We start from the raw sequence: 9,050 nt of genomic DNA on the forward strand, positions 1-9,050 counted from the left end.
TGGCTCCAGTCGTCATGGCTTGCGTCACTTGAGCCTCATGATGTGTCCCTTGCCTTGATCTCTCCGCCCCTCGCGAGCCAGCCTGGTGACGCCGCTCCCGAGGCAGTCTTGTGTCGTCCGCCTCGCGAGGCTTGGCCCCTCATGAGGGTCTTGAGTGTTTGTTGGTGAAGATGGGCCGTACTGGGCCGCTGGTAGAGCCACGCCGTGGGCCGCAGGCAGGCGAGTCTGGGGACCCCCGTTCCCATGATGCCGACAACCACACCTGGAGATTAATTATCTGCAGCAAAGTGAACAGTAGCAAAGTAGTTTGATAGTTTTGATAATAGTTGCAATAGCAATAGTAACAGTAACCGTGATAGCAATGAATTTGTAGCAAGTGCAAAAGTTACAGTAGTAGTAGTAACTTAGCAGGAACAATATAAGAGAAATTCGTAGGCACTGGATCGGTGAATTCGTTGGATGATATTCATCATATAATAGTCAGAACCTAGGGCGATACGGCACTAGCTCCAGTTCATAAATACAATGTAGGCATGTATTCCGTAAATAGTCATGCGTGCTTATGGAAAGAACTTGCATGACATCTTTTGTCCTACCCTCCCGTGTCAGCGGGGTCCTATAGGAAACTAAGGGATATTAAGGCCTCCTTTTAATAGAGAACCGGAACAAAGCATTAACACAGAGTGAATACATGAACTCCTCAAACTACGGTCATCACCGGGAAGTGTCCCGACTATTGTCACTCTAGGGTTGCCGGATCATAACACGTAGTAGGTGACTATAACTTGCAAGATCAGATCTAGAACATAGATATAATGGTGATAACATAAACGGTTTAGATCCGAAATCATGGCACCTGGGCCCAAAGTGACAAGCATTAAGCACGGAAAAGTCATAGCAACATCAATCTCAGAACATAATGGATATTAGGGATCAAGCCCTAACAAAACTAACTCGATTACATGATGAATCTCATCCATCACCTCACTGACCAACGAGCCTACGAAGGAAGTACTCACTCCCGTGGGGAGCATCGTGGAATTGGCGATGGAGAAGGGTTGGTGATGACGAAGATCAAAGATCCCCCCTTCAGAGCCCCAAACGGACTCCAGATCTGGCCTCCCGATGAAGAACTGGAGGAGGCAGTGGCTCCGTATCGTGAAACGCGATAATTCTTTCTCCCTGATTCTCTCCAAATATGTGATTTTATAGTATCAGGGTTGAGGCCTGTGGGGCCACCAGGTGGGGACAACCCACCTGGGCGTGCCTGGAGGGGGGCGCGCCCTGGTGGGTTGTGCCTACCCAGGTGCCCCCTCTGGTGGCTCTTGGCACCAGAAATTCTTATTTTATTGAATAAAAAATCCTCGCAAAGTTTTGTTCCAATCCAAGAATTTTTATTTCTGCACAAAAACAACACCATGGTAGTTCTGCTGAAAATAGCGTCAGTCCGGGTTAGTTTCATTCAAATGATGCAAATTAGAGTCCAAAACAAGAGGAAAAGCGTTAGGAAAAGTAGATACGACAGAGAAGTATCACACATGTAAGTAAAGGAGGGGTTTGGAGAAGGCAAACGCAACGGGGACACGGTGATTTTTGGTGTGGTTCCGATAGGTGGTGCTATTGTACGTCCACGTTGATGGAGAGTTCAACCCACAAACGGTAATGGCTGCACGAGTCCACGGAGGGCTCCACACACGAAGGGTCCATGAAGGAGCAACCTTGTCTATCCCACCGCATGGCCATCGTCCACGAAGGACTTACCTCACTCAAGTAGATCTTCATGAAGTAGGAGATCTCCTTGCCCTTACAAACTTCTTGGTTCGACTCCACTGTCACACCCTGATTTTCATGCCACAACACTTATGCTAATAAATCATGATAAAATGTGGTTTGACAAAAACTTTTGAGTGTTTTGGACTTTGCTTTGACTCTACCAACCACCGGTGTCAGGAAATAAACTTCCGCGTTAAAGACCACGTGTATCTGCAAGCCACTCCTCTCAAAGGAACCAAACATTTCCATGTCAAAGGAAAGCTCACACCAAGCCTTATCGACCCCCTTCAAGGTCACTATAAGACATAGAGAAGACAGTTATTGGCTAGAGTTTCCACTAGAGTCATCCGAGGTGCACAACGTTTTCCATGTGTCACAACCCCGGAAGTGTCATCTCTACAAGGACATCCATCACCAAGCCATCGACACCCAGCCCAACCTGACCTGTCGCAAGATACCCATTAGCAACCTGGATCAAGAAGAACGCTATACACGAACCTACAACACCAAGTACTTCAAGTTTCAATGGAGCACCACAAGGAAGCAGAAGCAGTATGAGGACGTGAAGACCATCCCAGATCTAAGTTTCCGTATTCCTTTCCGCGCCTAGTTTGGGAATCTCGGGGACGAGATTCTTGTAAGGGGGTAGGTCTCTCACACCCTGATTTTCATGCCACAACACTTAAGGTAATAAATCATGATAAAATGTGGTTTGACAAAAACTTTTGATAGTTTTGGACTTTCCTTTGACTAGATTTTGTCTGTTGTTTGCAAGTGCTCTAAAATCAAATAAATTCTCCAACTCTTATACTCCTTCTATTTGATCCAAAACCATGCCCAATGATCATGCCCTATGTATAGGACATAATAGTGTTTTCTTACAAAAATATTTTTGGCCAAAAAGTATTTTCTAAATTAGGTTTTCCAAAAACCCCTGAATTGAGACTTGAACTACAAGTACTTAACTAAGGGTGTCAAAAATCTTTCTAAAACCACAAAGATATTATTTTTCTAAAACCTTTCTAAAACCACTGAATTGAGACTTGAACTACAAGTACTTAACTAAGTATATTTGTCTCCTAGTAGATATAGGACTCCCAAAAACCACAAAGATATTATTTTAAAAGTTATTATGATATTTATTTAAATGCTTTTTCTTGAGGCCAGAAATGGTCTTTAATAGGTTAAAATTATTTTAAGGCTTCAAAAATATTTGAGAAAATTTAGGGAAACACAGAGGACATATATTGTTCATATATAAGAGTTTCAACACATGGTCATGTTCAAAATATTGGTCAAATCCCTCAAAAAACCTTTCTAGATATTTCAAGCTTTAAAAATAATTACAAAGGAAATATTCTCCGTTAAATCCAGTAAAATTCTACCATGTCAGAAATGTTCTACTTGATGATAATAACAAATATCGTGTCATGGAGAACAGTATAACCCCGTGAAACCCTCTCAAAACCATATTTGTCATTTTCCAAGTTTGAACAACTTTACATTGCCAAACATGTCCAAATGTTCTCAAACTTGGTTCACTTTCCCAAATGGTCTAATTATTGATCTAGACCAAATGGCACAAGTTGTAGAACAAGGTAACTTGATCAAAGTGCCCCAAAACCCTCTCTGTCCAGAACCAAATTTGAGCAACTCTACATTGCCAACTATCTCCTTTTGATCCCAATTTTTGTGGACATGTTAAAATACTCAAATGATGACACTAAACCAAGTGGTGCATCAAGGAGAAAAGATTTGCATGACTAAATATTGGAAAACTCATTTCTCTTGGTTTCTAGGGTTTGCCAAAGTTACATTGGTAACTTTCTTCAAATGATCTCAAAATTGGTGAACAACCTTAATTCTATATGTCCTTTCATCCTGTTAATTCTCATGTCAATTGGACTTCATTTAATTACCCAAACTTGCATCAAACACCTTTTGTTATTTTACCAAAACCCTAGTTTTGACCCCTTCCACTATTCTCCCTTGCCTCAAATTTTTACCACAACTGAAACTGATCCCCTTCTACCTCCAGTAACTTTCCCCTAGCCACAGCTCAATGATTGAGGGGTGAAAACCTCACTTTCCCTCTTTGGACAGCACATTTCTCACTCTCTCTCAACCCCACCTCTCTCCAAGTGGTTCAACAGGGTATCTCGACGTTGTTTACTCCCCCCCCCCAAAACCCTCAGACACTATAGGACATGCCCATGGCACTATGAAAATGCCGTGGCATGCCATGCTCGCACTCTGGAGCACGCTACAGTGCACTCCCGCACTGTAGCTTGCCCATTCCAAGGCTCTCTGTAGACCTTGGGCGCCGGTACGGTGTCCCCTGGGGCCGCCTTGGTGTGCGTGACACGACTAGCTATAGGGCCTTTCCTCCCTCGCCCCCCGCTCTCCTCCATGGAGCTCGCCCGAGTGCGCCGTAGGCCGCGTCCATGGTGCACCGCGGCCCCTCTATTTAGAGGCCCTCATGAGCTCTCCTATTGCCTCTTCCTTCTCTTCGTCTTCCCCATAAATCTTCCAGACAAGCCACCTCTCCCCCTCGCGCCCTCCTACCCCCTCCATGGCCGCCATGGTCGCCATTGGCCTCCACCCGGCTCCGGTGAACCAGGGCCTCCCCTCCTCTAGTTTGACCACCAGGGGAAGCACAATAGGCCATAGGATCCCTCCTGCTCCTTCTTTCCTCTGCCCCGGTGCCCATAGCGTCGCGCTCGTCTGCTCCCGAAGCCGCCCGCCGGCGCCAAGGTTGTCGTCGCCCTCGTTTCTCCCAGCCTGCTTGGGGCCCATAGATGGGCGCGGCTCGGCCTCCCGAGTCCGCCGGTATGCCGGACACCTTCGGGGACGGCCGGAACCTCCGGGGAGCATGCCGGTGCCCCGCTCGGTCGACCTCCTCTGCTCCTGGCGCGAGGATGGAGACGACCTGCGGCCGGGGCCCGCTCGTCAGTAGCCCAGCCTCCAGGCCATGCTGGCAAGTGGAGACGGCTTCGACAGTAACCGACTCCCCAGCGCGGAGGCGTGTTTCAGCAGAGCCGCCTCCGACGTGGCCCCTGCGCATGTGCGGCCGAGCCGCTGGGCCGGCCCAGAGGCACCCTGCCGCCAAACCTCGCCCTGTGCGCGCCGCCGCCACCCAGATCCGGCTCATTTCGGTAAATCCTTTGTCCTTTTCTTTTTTAGTGAATTTCAGTAATCCATAAATAATTCGAATTATCTCCAAACTTGATGATTCAAATTTCTACTAGTTCATAAATTCATTCTCTATCACATGGTGGTATTTGTACATTTTTCCAGAAATTTTTTCTTCACAAATAATTATCAAATCCCATTTTTCCATTTTTCCAGAAACTTTTTCTTCACAAATAATTTGGAAAATCAAAAACAGCTCAAATTTAATCCAAATGCCACAATTCAAATTCCTAGAAACTTATGAGTTCAAAGCTTCGTTTTGGGTCATTTATCCCAATACTTTCTATGCCACATGAAATATTGATCTATTTCTCCATATATTGCCAACTTTGCAAATTCATAGGAAAATCATTTGAACTCTAAATCCAGTGAAACCAACTCCTAGGTGCTTATAAAATCATTCGCTGTTAAATGGGTGCCTTTTCTTTCTTTTTTTTTAATAATTCTTCTGTACACTTCTAGCAAATCCATAAATTCCTTGATTCCATCATATTGAAATGTTCAAAGATATCCATTGATCAAATACCAATGAAACCACTTTGCTCATTTCTCATATGACCAAAGGTATCCTAGAAAAGTCCAACTTAAATTTTTACAGCACTTTTATTTTTGCCTTGTTGTGTTGCTTACTATGATTGTTTTCGACGTTAGTTGACGAAGTAGACGAAATACTCGGATATGGACCAGAAGATTTGAAGACTTTGATGAACCAGGCAAGCAGCCCTTTGACCATGATGAAACATTTTACATCATAATAGCATTTTCATTGTTCCATCGAGTGCACGATATATCTTGAATGGCAACCTTGCTAGGCTTGCCTCCCTTGCATACCCCGTTGATACTTGCATTGTTCATGACTCTATCCTTGTTTAGAGTTGTGTTGATGAGTCATAGAAATACGCTATAGTAGTTGACTACGCAAAATCGGTCAGGGTTATGCATGGAAAGAAACAAGTGTTGTTTGACATACTTGCAAATAGCCCAAGTGGGTGCCGCTAATGCCCTTGGGAGATGATGATGAACTAGGTCACTGCTTGGTGGAGAAGTAGTGTACCGAGGCTTGATGAAGGTGTTGTTTACAAAGATGGATTAGATTTAAGATTGACTGTCGTCCCAACCAAACATGTAAAACCAAACTACCCCTTATCGGACGGGGCATTATTGATTACCTAGCTCGTGCTAGCATGGATGCCCACATTACTAGTGAAGGGAGTGGCGTGGTCACTCTCGGGATGGGGTCGTGCTTGGATAGGCGGCCCTGACTGTTTTCACGGGGCACCGGACACACGTTGGTAACCCCATTCTCGCGTTACGTGATAGATATGGGAGCGTGGCTCCACTGAACTAAAACATGACGGTGGGACGGGGGTTGTTGCCAATCGAATGGACTCTATGTTAGTCACGGCTAGGGAAAGGTAGTGATCGGGTGCTTACCCCGGGTACTTGAGGTACCACGGGTTGTGAATGACACGTAAGCTTCCCGGATCTTGTGGGTAAAGTGTGCAACCTCTGCAAAGTGTCAAACTATTCGAATAGCAGTGTCCACGGTCAAGGACAATTGGGTGGTGCTGCTTAGACTATGTCCATATGTTTCTGACAAACAACACGGTTTGGTAATATTCTTGATGTGATTCATGAGGAAGTCATGTTGAGCTTGAGCATGAGTTGATTCTAACTCTTTATCGATATTGATGTCTGTAACCTCCTGATACTTGTTGCAGACGCATTCATGTCCTTGATAAATGTTGATCGTACTTGCTTGAGAAAAAAACTAGCTTTCTGCAAAAATGCCAATTTAGCAGTACAACCTTGCATAATTATTTTGTTATCACTCTCGGGTTGCTTGCGAGTACATTCAAACGTACTCACTGGCTTGTCCCTGGCTATTTACTTGGCCAGGCTTGGAAGAGCAGGTATACGAAGAAGAGTTCTTTGGTGACGATCGTGTGAGCTAGGACACTTCCCAGTCAGAATGCCTGTAGGGTTAAGGCAGATGGCATGGGTTCACGCTATCGTTGAAGATTTCCGCTACGAGTTTATGAAGACTTGGCCATAAAGGTCAAATTTGAGTAAAACGGTATGTACTGGATGTCAGACTCTTGTTATTCAGTTTCTGTGTGTTCAATGAGCATTGATCTCTGGGATCACTGTACGCGAGTCGGGGTCCCCACATCCACATCATGTCAGAGGCTCCCAAGCAACACCTAACCAATCTAGGAGACACCACTCTCCAAAAGGTAATAGATGGTGTGATGATGATGAAATCCTTGCTCTTGAGCTTCAAATGATAGTCTCCCAAACACTCAACTCGTTCTCACATATTTGGCTATGGTGGAAGAAGTATTTGAGTGGAAAGCAAGTTGGGGAAGGCTAGAAATAAAGGTTCAAATGGTAGGAATGGAATCTCTTGATCTCAACACATGAGTAGGTAGCTCTCTCTCAGAAAATGAGTAGTGAAAGTGTAGGCACGTTCCGATGGCTCTCTTACTGAGTAAGAGGAGGTGGAGGGGTATATATAGCCTCCACACGAAATCCAACTGTTACAAACTTTTGACTGAACTCGGTGGCATCGACCAGAACTCTAGGTGGCACCGACCTCTGTAAAAGATATGAAAGTTGGAGGTCTCAGTGGGATCGACTAGAAATATATCGGATGGACCAATGTGCAATGGTAGGGCAGAACCTCACTTCGGTGGCACTGATTGCATCATCTCGATAAGATTGAAATAGGTGCAATAAGGCAACAGAAGGCTGGCAAGCCATCTCGGTGGCACCGATCACAAAACTCGGTAAGACCGGACTAATTTTAATAGGTAACAGAGAGTTGACAAGGCCATCTCATGTGAGACCATGCTACCTCTTGAGCACTGCGTTGGTTTTCCCTTGAAGAGGAAAGGGTGATGCAGTAAAGTAGCGTAAGTATTTCCCTCAGTTTTTGAGAACCAAGGTACCAATCAAGTACCACGCACCTACACAAGCAAATAAGAACCTTGCAACCAACGCGATAAAGGGGTTGTTAATCCCTTCACGGCCACTTGCAAAAGTGAGATCTGATAGAGATGATAAGATAATATTTTTTGTATTTTATGATAAAGACTAAAAGTAAAGAAAGCAAAATAAACGGCGCCAGAAATAGCTTGCTGACGGGAGATTAATATGATGGAAAATAGACCCGGGGGCCATAGGTTTCACTAGTGGCTTCTCTCAAGATAACATAAGTATTACGGTGGGTGAACAAATTACTGTCGAGCATTTGATAGAATTGAGCATATTTATGAGAATATCTAGGTATGATCATGTATATAGGCATCACGTCCGTGACAAGTAGACCGACTCCTGCATGCATCTACTACTATTACTCCACACATCCACCGCTATCAAACATGCATCTAGAGTATTAAGTTCATAAGAACGGAGTAGCACTTTAAGCAAGATGACATGATGTAGAGGGATAAACTCATGCAATATGATATAAACCCCATCTTTTTATCCTCGATGGCAACAATACAATACGTGTTGTTTCCCCTACTGTCACTGGGATTCAAGTAGATTGAACCCACAGCTAAGCACTTCTCCCATTGCAAGAAAGATCAATCTAGTAGGCCAAACCAAACTGATAATTCGAAGAGACTTACAAAGATAACCAATCATACATAAAAGAATTCAGAGGAGATTCAAATATTGTTTAAAGATAATCTTGATCATAAACCCACAATTCATCGGATCTCGACAAACACACCGCAAAAGAAGATTACATCGAATAGATCTCCAAGAGAATCGAGGAGAACTTTGTATTGAGATCCAAAGAGAGAGAAGTAGCCATCTAGCTAATAACTATGGACCCGAACGTCTGAGGTAAACTACTCACACATCATCGGAGAGGCTATGGTGTTGATGTAGAAGCTCTCCGTGATCGATGCTCCCTCTGGCGGAGCGCCGGAAAAGGCCCCAAGATGGGATCTCACGGGTACAGAAGGTTGCGGCGGTGGAAATAGGGTTTTGGCTCCTCCTCTGATGTTTTCGGGGTACGTAGGTGAAGTAGGTCGGTGGAGCTACGAGGGGCCCACGAGGGTGGAGGGCGCGCC

This window comes from Triticum aestivum, chromosome 3D, assembly GCF_018294505.1.
Source record: "Triticum aestivum cultivar Chinese Spring chromosome 3D, IWGSC CS RefSeq v2.1, whole genome shotgun sequence".
NCBI lineage: Eukaryota > Viridiplantae > Streptophyta > Magnoliopsida > Poales > Poaceae > Triticum > Triticum aestivum.